Source organism: Euprymna scolopes, chromosome 27 (assembly GCF_053919585.1).
Source record: "Euprymna scolopes isolate OS-2025 chromosome 27, ASM5391958v1, whole genome shotgun sequence".
In the NCBI taxonomy this organism is placed as follows: Eukaryota; Metazoa; Mollusca; class Cephalopoda; order Sepiida; family Sepiolidae; genus Euprymna; species Euprymna scolopes.
The window spans coordinates 86,498,642-86,510,335 of NC_136508.1; positions in this window are offsets into that span (position 1 = coordinate 86,498,642).

Here is an 11,694-nt window from a genome sequence, read left to right on the forward strand (position 1 = left end):
TAGTGATTGTATATTTGCTTGCTAATTTTATATAGTGATTGTATATTTCCTTTCTAATTTCATATAGTGATTGTATATTTTCTTTCTAATTTTATATAGTGATTGTATATTTGCTTTCTAATTTTATATAGTGATTGTATATTTGCTTTCTAATTTTATATAGTGGTTGTATATTTGCTAGTTTATTTTATATAGTGATTGTATATTTGCTTGCTAATTTTATATAGTGATTGTATATTTGCTTGTTATATTTATATAGTGATTGTATATTTGCTTTATAATTTTATATAGTGATTGTATATTTGCTTGTTAATTTTATATAGTGATTGTATATTTGCTAGTTAATTTTATATAGTGATTGTATATTTGCTAGTTAATTTTATATAGTGATTGTATATTTGTTTTCTAATTTTATATAGTGATTGTATATTTGCTTGCTAATTTTATAAAGTGATTGTATATTTGCTTTCTAATTTTATATAGTGATTGTATATTTGCTTGTTAATTTTATATCGTGATTGTATATTTCCTTTCTAATTTTATATAGTGATTGCATATTTGCTTGCTAATTTTATATAGTGATTGTATATTTGCTTTCTAATTTTATATAGTGATTGTATATTTGCTTGTTAATTTTATATAGTGATTGTATATTTGCTTGCTAATTTTATATAGTGATTGTATATTTGCTTGCTAATTTTATATAGTGATTGTATATTTGCTTGCTAATTTTATATAGTGATTGTATATTTGCTTTCTAATTGTATGTAGTGATTGTATATTTGCTTGTTAATTTTATATAGTGATTGTATATTTGCTTGCTAATTTTATATAGTGATTGTATATTTGCTTTCTAATTTCATATAATGATTGTATATTTGCTTTCTAATTTTATATAGTGATTGTATATTTGCTTTCTAATTTTATATAGTGATTGTATATTTGCTTTCTAATTTTATATAGTGATTGTATATTTGCTTTCTAATTTTATATAGTGATTGTATATTTGCTTGTTAATTTTATATAGTGATTGTATATTTGCTTGCTAATTTTATATAGTGATTGTATATTTGCTTTCTAATTTCATATAGTGATTGTATATTTTCTTTCTAATTTTATATAGTGATTGTATATTTGCTTTCTAATTTTATATAGTGATTGTATATTTGCTTTCTAATTTTATATAGTGGTTGTATATTTGCTTGTTAATTTTATATAGTGATTGTATATTTGCTTGCTAATTTTATATAGTGATTGTATATTTGCTTGTTAATTTTATATAGTGATTGTATATTTGCTTTCTAATTTTATATAGTTATTGTATATTTGCTTGCTAATTTTATATAGTGATTGTATATTTGCTTGCTAATTTTATATAGTGATTGTATATTTGCTTGCTAATTTTATATAGTGATTGTATATTTGCTTTCTAATTTTATATAGTGATTGTATATTTGCTTGCTAATTTTATATAGTGATTGTATATTTGCTTGTTAATTTTATATAGTGATTGTATATTTGCTTGTTAATTTTATATAGTGATTGTATATTTGCTTGCTAATTTCTGTGGGAGTAGAAGTATGCCCTTTTTCTCAATCTAACTGTATAATTAACACTCTACCGCTCCCACAGACTGTTGTTCACAGTCATGGCGGTTACAAATTAAATCCGATCCTCAACTGCGAATTTAACATTCTCCATTCTCGGACCCCATTCAAATATTGCACATTACTCCCGCTTTAGCTGCGAGGTGTATAAAATGTGCAGGCTAGTAAGTCTGAATGACAACATAATTTTTTCGGTTGAAAACTCTGGTCTCCAGAAAAGTCTGGTTTGCTGATATAGATTAAAAACTGAATCACTTTAAAAAAAGAAAAAAGGTAAAAACCTTATAATTAACAAGTCATTACTAATTGTTTTCTAGTATGAAAATTACTCATCGATAAAATATACCAACATATATATATATATATATTTATATATATATATATATATATATATATATATATATATATATATATATAAATTTGAGGGCGTTTGTGCATTGATATTAATATTAAAACCTTTTTTTCTGTTAATTTAAACAGAAAATACAACTTTGTTATATATGTTTCGTGGAATTCATCTGCAAAAGATCAAGCTAATTTGTATATTCTTTTAAACCTTCATTTTAATTAATTCTCTGTTAGTTTTTTCGGTTTTCTTATGGGATGATAATCTTTAGTTTACTATTACGTGTAATTATATTCATGCATTAACATCAAGGGAAAAAGTAACTCGTAAGCTGAACGTTTTGGTTTCAATTCTCGGTGGTAGCGCATTAGTCATTTTTTTTTTTAACTTTTTAAATCATCACGATACATTGGGTCCAATATAATATATAAATACGAAATCTGCATTAATCAAAGTATAATTTTTAAGCGTATTTTACGACCGGACAATGCTGGGCGGCCTGCTAGTATATATATATATATATATATATATATATATATATATATATATATATATATAAAGAGAGAGAGAGAGAGAGAGAGAGACAGAGAGACAGAGAGAGAGAGAGTCTCTATACAAAGATAAAATTTGTTTATTTAAACTTAATGTTTCTTCTAAGATTTCTGGGTCAGCAATATAGATGCGAAGTCGGGATAATTTGCGACCGACACCAGCGTGGATTCATCCGCAAATGCGAAGGCGTTACTTAATCGCCCCAAACCGTCTCTTTTATTGACGCATTACTTGCTTGTCTCTTTTACTTCGATTAATAGATCTACCTTCTCCCCTTCTCTCTGTGTTATTTTTCTTTTTCCTTCTTCTGATAATCACTCCATCCTTTACTTTTCCACAGAGAATGTCGGCCTCCTCTCACTTTTCTAAATTGATAATCTATTTTCTTTTATTTTTTGCTTTATTTACTGAAATAATTGTCCCATCTATCAAAGAAATGTTTATTTAACTGCGAGAATTTATCTTTAAATAATTCGTTAATCACAATCCAATTTTACTTGTGTAGCATCCTTTTGTTTTACCAGTTGAATTTTTATAACTTATTGTTTGAGAATCAAAATTCTGCCTGTTCTTATTAGAGATAAATGACTCACGAGAATTTGCCAGCAAGGTTATCTGATTTCGTCCGGGATCCATAATGCAACCGCAATATTTCATCATCCTTTGACCCATTAGATCGTAAAAGAAAATACAAATCTAATTAGACCAGAAACAAAAGGATATCACCCGGAAACTCGCCACAGTTTGTATACCATACATAAAGGGATTGTCGGAAAACCTTTAAAGAATATGTAATCCATTAGAAGCGATCCAACTCTTCAGAAACAAATTGTGAATATAAGCCCCTATGTAAACGTAAAGGTGAGAATGTCGTCAACTGAAAGTCCGGTTAGAAGAATATCGAAACGCCGTTATACGTGAAGAGATTGAAAAGTCGAGTTTGACTGAATATATCGTGAGGGAAAAGGGAAATCATTAACAATTATAGGACGAAGTAAAAATTATACACATACGTTCTTGGTGGACGACCCAAAGAAGCAGCACATATGTTGGGTAACAATCAATTAAGAAGTATAGAATTTTGCACGATATGGGAACCGTTACTTATATGAACCGAACCCCTGTTTTCTATAAAGTTTATATGGGGAATAAATTTTGTACTAAATTTAGACTCACGTTCGTCACGTGACGTAGGCAACAGGACTTAATTATCCCCCTGTCAATTTATCTCTTGTTTATAAAAATATATAGTGATTTCGCTTCTTTTCACAAATTTCTCTTTTCATTAAAAATTATTTTTCTACTTTATCATTAGTTTTGTAATTTTTGGATATGTTACGATTTGAGACCTAGCAATTAGTTATGTACTATTTGTTTCACCTGAAATTCAATATTTTTTCGATTGTATAATATAGAAGCGCCTATATTGCAACAAAACCTAGTCAATCCCCACATTTTGGGCCACCTTAATAAAACGTATTTGACTGTCAAATTTCTAGCATATTATGGTTCATAGTTTCCTTAAATAGGCTCATAAATTAATGCTTAATTGCAATGTTCCTTTCAATTGGATTGTTGAACAGTTATGGCAGCTTACTATATATTATAAATACATGAATGGACTTTAACTCTTTTCTTTCCTCATGGCTGGCAGGTTGATCGGATCTATCGAAAGGTTCACACTTGAAGGTTAAAAGGTAAATTGATATATATATATATATATATATATATATATATATACATATATATATATATATATATATATATATATATTGCGGGGTACAAAATTTTATTATGGCTATGTAAAGACTAAATTTAAACTTGTTCGAAAACATTATTTAAGATTGTGAAATTAAAAAATAAAATTGATGTGTCAGCTGACCGGTTTTGAAGCTCGCCCAATAGAGCTAAAATCGAGCTTAATTACGTTTTAAAAAGAAAAGGGGGGACAATGAATCGGAGATGAAAAAGTAGGGGGGAATATATGTATATAAAAAAGGGGGGATTAATTATTAAATAGAAACTAGATTAAGCCCTAAGAGATTCTCTTTTTGTTTGCAAAGAGAAAGTCTCAGAGTCTTAATATATATAGTTTCTAGAATTTTAAGATGGTAAAGAGAGTGCGACTTACTAAGGATGGGAAAAAGTCCGCACTAAAATTCAAAGCGTAAATACGATTATTTATAAGGTGCTCTCCTATAGATGACCCATGGGTATTGTTCAAAACGTTCGAAGGTAGGTAGTTTCCATTTCGAATTTTGGATGGAACATGTTGTTTTACCCTATTATCTAATCTTTGAGACGTCCGCCCGACGTAGCGCACACCGCAGCTACATTTAAATAAATAAATAATATAATTGTTAGGGGGGGAGAACGTCTTTACAAATTGAAGACAAAATGGGTTTACAAGAAAAAACAAGACGGGTATTTGATGCAAAGTAACATTGTTATACAACAGAAGAAATTTGCTTGGCAAATCTTTCACTAATATTACCTAGCCAAGGTAGGCGTAGGTAGATAGGGCATTTGTCAGCAGATGCCTGTTTAATTTTATTGAAATTAGAAATTTTATTTTTAATTGTAGATTCCACGATATGCAATGGAAAACCATTATTGCAAAGAGTCTTGGTAATAAATTTGACTTCATCATTTAATTTGTTATCTGAACATATCATACAAGCTCTATGGATAAGGGTGTTGATAAGATTATATTTTTGTTTGGTGGGGCAAAAAGAGTCCCAACGTGTGTAAAGACCAGTGAATGTAGGTTTATGGTAGATGGAAGTCAAGAAAACGGAAGGTGTTTTACACACCAGTACATCTAGAAAAGGAAGGGAAGAATTACTTTCCTTTTCTATAGTAACTTTTAGAACTGGGGGAATATTATTAAGGGAAGCAAAAAAAGGTATCTGCTTCCGTTTCATTGTTGAACAGACAAAAAGTGTCATCAACATAACGAAAATAAATATCTGGTTTTTGAAAGCCAGATAAAAGACTTTTCGTGGAAACCTACGAAAAATTCGAAAAAATAACTCTGTTGTGTTCAATCAGCCGTGCTTGAATAATAACCTGCTGCTGCCAATATATATATATATATATATATATATATATATATATATATATATATATATATATATATATATATATCCGTGCGTGCGCGTGCGTGTGTGTGTGTGTGTATAAATTATCAATCTAAATACCGAAATATTTAATATAGGTTCTTCATTGTATTTTTGGTCATAATATTTGAGAAAAATTAAGTAGCCTGGCATATAAGGGTACTTTAGTTACTATATAATAAAATGAATTATAAATCAATCAAACTAGCAAACTTGGATCAATATTTATGACTGTCAATTCATTATTCAGACTTCAATTTATTTTTCTCACATTATCTCCCAAACGTAATTATCTATTTTTACGGGGTGGAACGATAAAACTGTCGCCCTAAAGAAAACTACAGCTTTATTTTAAAACTTTTATTGAAAAAAAATCAATTCAGGTAACTTGATAATGGAGTAGAGCTGACATCTATTTAATGTAGCCGCCTTCAGCCTCAATCACCGCTTCGATGTTGGTTCGGAACTGGGAGTATGCCTTTTCTACAAGCTCAGGCGGGAGCTCAGCAAATATTGTTGCAAAGAAAAAAAAAAAGAGTACACAAAACCTCAGCTCACTGCAGCAGCGTCGTCCGTCTGTCCCCATCTGCTCCAGTGGTCTGTTTTTATAAAAGACAGAGTCCTCCAAATTTGCATATGTGCGCAAGAGCACACAAGATTCTGCGAGACTGCATTGTTATATAAGGTCTCAGGCGCCATCTTGGACCCTTTTCAGCATCATGACGCTATGTCGTCAAAAGCGCACACCGAGTTCGTTTAAGAGGTAATCCTGCGTTCGCACAATTTTTGCTCCATCCCACCCCCTTGATATCATCGTCACAGAGAGGGCAGGGATGCGGTAACCTTTTTCTTCAGGTGCTTTTTTGGAGAGGGAACCGGGGGGGGGGGCTTCGTCCTTGCTTGTGCTTTCGTCCTCGGTTTCAGGGTCGGTGAACATAAGGCTGCCAATCTCAAGGTCGCTGTCCAACGAAGTCGAAGTAACCCAGAATGATGGTTCACTGGTCTCGGATCAAGTCTCGTACTCATCGCCAAGTGGCGGCTGTGCTTGTGATGTTGATCGAAGATCCTTGATGTGATGGGGCACCTTGTCAACCTGCACCGATTGCGGGCTGATCACCCCAGTAATATATCCGGTTCTGTAGCGTGTGCTGCACTTGCCGCGGGGGTTCTTAACCTAGACAACATCCCCCTCTTTATACTCTCTCTATCGTCGCATCCGACTCAGGCAGTCGGCTGGTCTACACGCCTCTCACCCTGATGTGGTACCTGTGCAGTTCTTTGGCTGGCGCGGTAGAGGGTGAAATGTCGTCCTTAGGGATGGCGTTATATCAATAGACTGCCTCAGGCACCGTACACCCCTTCCTAGCTTCCATGGTCTTGACAGTCCTGTGGTTTCTCTCAATAATTCCATATAGTGCCATTTTCGGTCAGAATCTCAGAAGGGGGCCCACGCTCGAGGAAGCCACTTTCCAGCTCATGGACAACGGTGGCTAAGTGCTGCCGATGAAGCGGCCGCCACAATGCAAATCTAGACCATCCACAATTGATGAGCGTCAAAAAATGCCCGCCGTTATGGTGAGTTACGTCCATTGCGAGCCTTTTCAAATTTTCTCTCACATTCAGTTTTCCCTTCTTTCACCGGTTGCTTTGGAGAGGATGCTGGCGCCACGGCTTCCTCCCCTTGCCCGTTTCCCGGACAATTCCGTGCTATGTGGCCTGCCTTGTCACATCGGTGACAGCATCTTCGTTTCCGTGCTCCATAGTCAGGGCGCACTTCGCACTGCTTCTGCAGTTTCTGGCGAAGTCGTTGGGGCCGCCACATTTGTAGCACTGTGGGCTCTCTGTAGGCGATTCCAGTGCGTCAACCGCTGCCGAGACCTGCTTCACATCATCCTTTAGGATGTTTCGGACTGTAGCCAACAACTCCTCCAACCCAAGCTCACTGAGCTTCGACGACGCTCACAACAGCCGACTGGCGTCATCCGGCAGGCCAGACAAAAATGCGCATACCAATATTCGGTCGCTTGCACCGCCAAAGGGAGCAGCAAGCTTCTTCAGGTCGGCCAGGTAAACGTCCACAATCTCCGCTGACCCAAGCCGACGTTCAGAGAATTGCCTTCAGGCAACAAAAGGGTTCGCACCGAATGCTCCGTACAACGTTTGTTTTATCTGCTCCATTGTTGCCTCATCCTCGAGCTGCTGGTACACGGCATAAGCCACCTTAGTGAACCTCAATGGAATGATCATAGCTGGATCCTTCATTTTGCACAACAGGCAAACGCGCACGGCCTTCTCCAGCCATTCAACCACCGAAGGAACAACCAGGAACCCGTCAAACTCTGGTATCAGTTTCCGGTCGAATCTGTCCATGGTAAAAATGTACGCCGACATAGCTTGTTGCAAAGAAAAAAGAGTACACAAAACCTCAGCTCACTGCAGCAGCGTCGTCCCTCAGTACTTTCTGTAGATTCATTTTCACGTCTGTCCCATCTGCTACAATGGCCTGCTTTTATAAGACAATCCTTCAAATTTATATACGTACGCGAGAGCACACGAGATTCTGCGAGACTGCATTATTATATAAGGCCGCAGGCGTCATCTTGGACCCTTTTTAACATCATGACGCTGCGTTGACAAAGCGCACACCGAGGCCGTTTAAGAGGTAAGCCTGCGTTCTCATAATTTTTGCCACACTCAGTGGATGGTGGCGATCAGCCTGGTTTTTTTGTTGTGGGAGCTTATGTTGGTGATGTTCTCGACGTATGACCAAACCAAGTAGTATAGTAGGTTCAGGTCAAGGAAGGAGGGGGCCCAGTGGAAGAAAGGTAGCGGCCATCTGGTTGCACTAGGGGATCACCACACTCTTCAGCACATCCAGGTACACTTAGTGTTGACTTTCAAGCAGGCTTCAAAGATGTGAGATGGCATGATGCGGCCGTAACTTGAAACCACACCGAAGACAAAAAGGACGAAACTTTATTTGTGCCCTCAAGCATTTAACCGTCCGGATTTGCATTTTGAGGAGGCTGGCAATGGTTTTGTTTTCATAACTTGGATTGGTAGAGAAAATGAGTTGTACAGCGGCGCATCTCCGATCTCGCCCGTTGAACATTGTGTCACTTCCAAATATGATAGAAGGCTTCTATCGCTCTTAGGATTTGTACACAACTGGCCAACTAGTAGATGGTTTTCATTGAACGAAAATTGAATCATGTCGTCTTTTCTATGGTGACAATTTTATCGTTCCACTCTGTATTGTTCATATCTATTGAACTACTTATCTCACTATTTATTTTGAGGTGAATTTTAAAGTTTTATATAGAAAATAATCCTTTGCTCATCGGATAATCGTCTATATAATAAAAGATAACGTACTTTTATAAGAATTTGTGTAAAGTAAGGTTTAATATTAGACTAAATAATCTAATATAAAAAAAAAACCTATATGTCTGTCTCCATATTTTCAAACTCTACCTCCCCCGAAAGTAAAATTCGTACAACGGCACTAAGAGCCTCAAATGATTGGATTTTTTACGGACCGTTCTTTTATAGGTCTTGAGGTTGTTTAGATAGTTTTTAAGCGGTCAAAAATGGGACAAAATTGAAAAAATCCTTATATATTTTGTACGATTATCTTAGTTTATTTTAAATTTTTAATCAGTCCATTTGCGTCACGTTAGTACAGTGGTAACGTTGCCAGTTTTGAATGCTACAGTTTCGGTTTTAAATCTGACTGATGGCACCTAAATACTTTTTTGTTTTAGTTTTGAAATCACGAATCTATAAAAAAGATATACGAAATCTGGACAAATAAAGCTATCATATTTAAGCGTATTTTACGTCCGGGCAAAGCCGCCTTCCCCTGCTAGTAATTAATAATAATAAAGAAAGGAAACATGAATGCGTATGCAAGTGTGATTTTCATCAGTAAATACCAAGAGGTTTAATCTTAAATTTTAATAAAAATCTAATTTTTGAAACTCACTATATCTGCCTGTCTGTTTATCTGTCTCAATTTTTTCAAACTTTGTCTCTCCCGAAACTAAAATTCCAAGCGCGGCGCTAGGGACCTCAAATATCTGGATTTTTATAGACCGTCCTTTTATGGGTTTATAGCCGATTAAAATAGTATTTAAGGGGTCAAAAATGTGTCAAAAGTGAAAAAATCGTTATACCTTTTGTACATTTATTATAGTTCACATGCGTTTCACGTGTTGGTACCATGGTAACGTCATCAGCTTTGAATGCTAAAGTTTTGTTTTCGGTTTCGATTCTAGCTGATGGCACTCAAATACTTTTTTTTCTTTTGAAATCACAATTCCATAATAATATATACGAAATCTGGACAAATTAAAATATATTTAAGCGTATTTTACGACCGGGCAAAGCTGGGTGCCCTTTCTCCTACCGCTAGTATAAGCAACACACAAAAATATATTCCATTATTCTTGATATTTTGTGATTAAAAAAGAAATAAATCTTCGAACAGATGCTTCATTTACAGATTCAGGTGCGTGAGAGAGAAAGTGAAGATTAGTTATTTCTTTTAACATCCGTGTATTTTTTAAAACTATACTTGCGTATATGTGAACTTTTAAGTTTTACATCGATGGTTAGTTTTTACAGTGAATTTATCTAGCACTTGAGCAAAGTAAGAAAATCCATTATTATTGATATCAAAATAAATCACTATTCTCCCGGAAAATGGCAGGTGACCCTGCTAGTTTGAAATAAGTGTAAAATAAGATGTCGACAAACGTTGCATGTTCGCCATCACGTTGGGAGTGGCAAAAATGTCAAATAAACAGACATGAAATCTCATTCTAACATTTAATAAACAGCTTTATTGGTCATCTTGATTAGTAAGAATAAGAAAACAAATTAGTCGTGGAAATATGATCCACCAGTGTTAGCACTAACATTCATAAAAAAATAAATGCTCAATCAAAGTTAAATAAAAACGAAATAAAAAAGAGAAAATTAATAACACAGAAAAAGAGAAGAAAAAAGTAAAACGTCTCATTATAGAAATAGAGTACTGAATTCTTTCCTAAATCATTTCAGACACCGCTGAGTGTCTGACTTAATATTTGCTTTCTCTTTTCTTTCTTCTCCTACTGCTTGAAATGGCTTTCGTCTGACAAGTATTTTACTCGCATGATGAGAGAAGTATATATATATATATATATATATATATATATATATATATATATATATATATATATATATATATATATATTTACATAGTGGTCACCACTTATCAAGGCCCGGAAGACAGTCAGGGAAAAGGGTTATTGCAAGTACATTACGTTAGTGTGGAGATTTGATGAAGTATTAAGGAATTGAAGTGTTCATTAGACTTAGACACATCCAAGTTGTAGTCAGGTGGGAAGCAGGCAGACAGATGTTCTTTAAATCAATAATATATATATATATATATATATATATATATATATATATATATATATATATATATAGAGAGAGAGAGAGAGAGAGAGAGAGAGAGATTAATATGAAATAATATCTAGGCTGGTTTTGAAAAAAAATTAAGAAAACATCTCAAACTGGAAAGTTGATAACATAGAATAAAGGAAAGAAGAAATTCTAAATCAGTACACAAATAACAACGTCATTAACGGGAGGGAGGGGGGGGAGAGACAGACAGAGAGACAGACAGAGAGAATCAGCAATAACCCGGCCCTTTCTTTTTTTCTTTTTTTTTTTTTTCGCTTTTACGTGTCGGTAAGAATTCTAGCTAAAGATATTAGCTACATTTTAAAAATGGATGTTAGTAAGTTATATATATATATATTTTATTCATTTTTATTAATTATTAATAATATTAACGGAAGTATTGTATATATAGATATAAAATATACAATAATATTACAAATGTATAATATCAAATATTAATTTATTATAAACTGTTTGAAAACAGTTATGAAAATTAGGCATTCAGAAAATTGTCTTTGTAAAATGTACTATATAGAGAGTATGTTAAAATACAAAATTTTATTATGGATTTAAAGAACATCTGTTCTGATTGCAATATATGAGTAATAAATGAAAA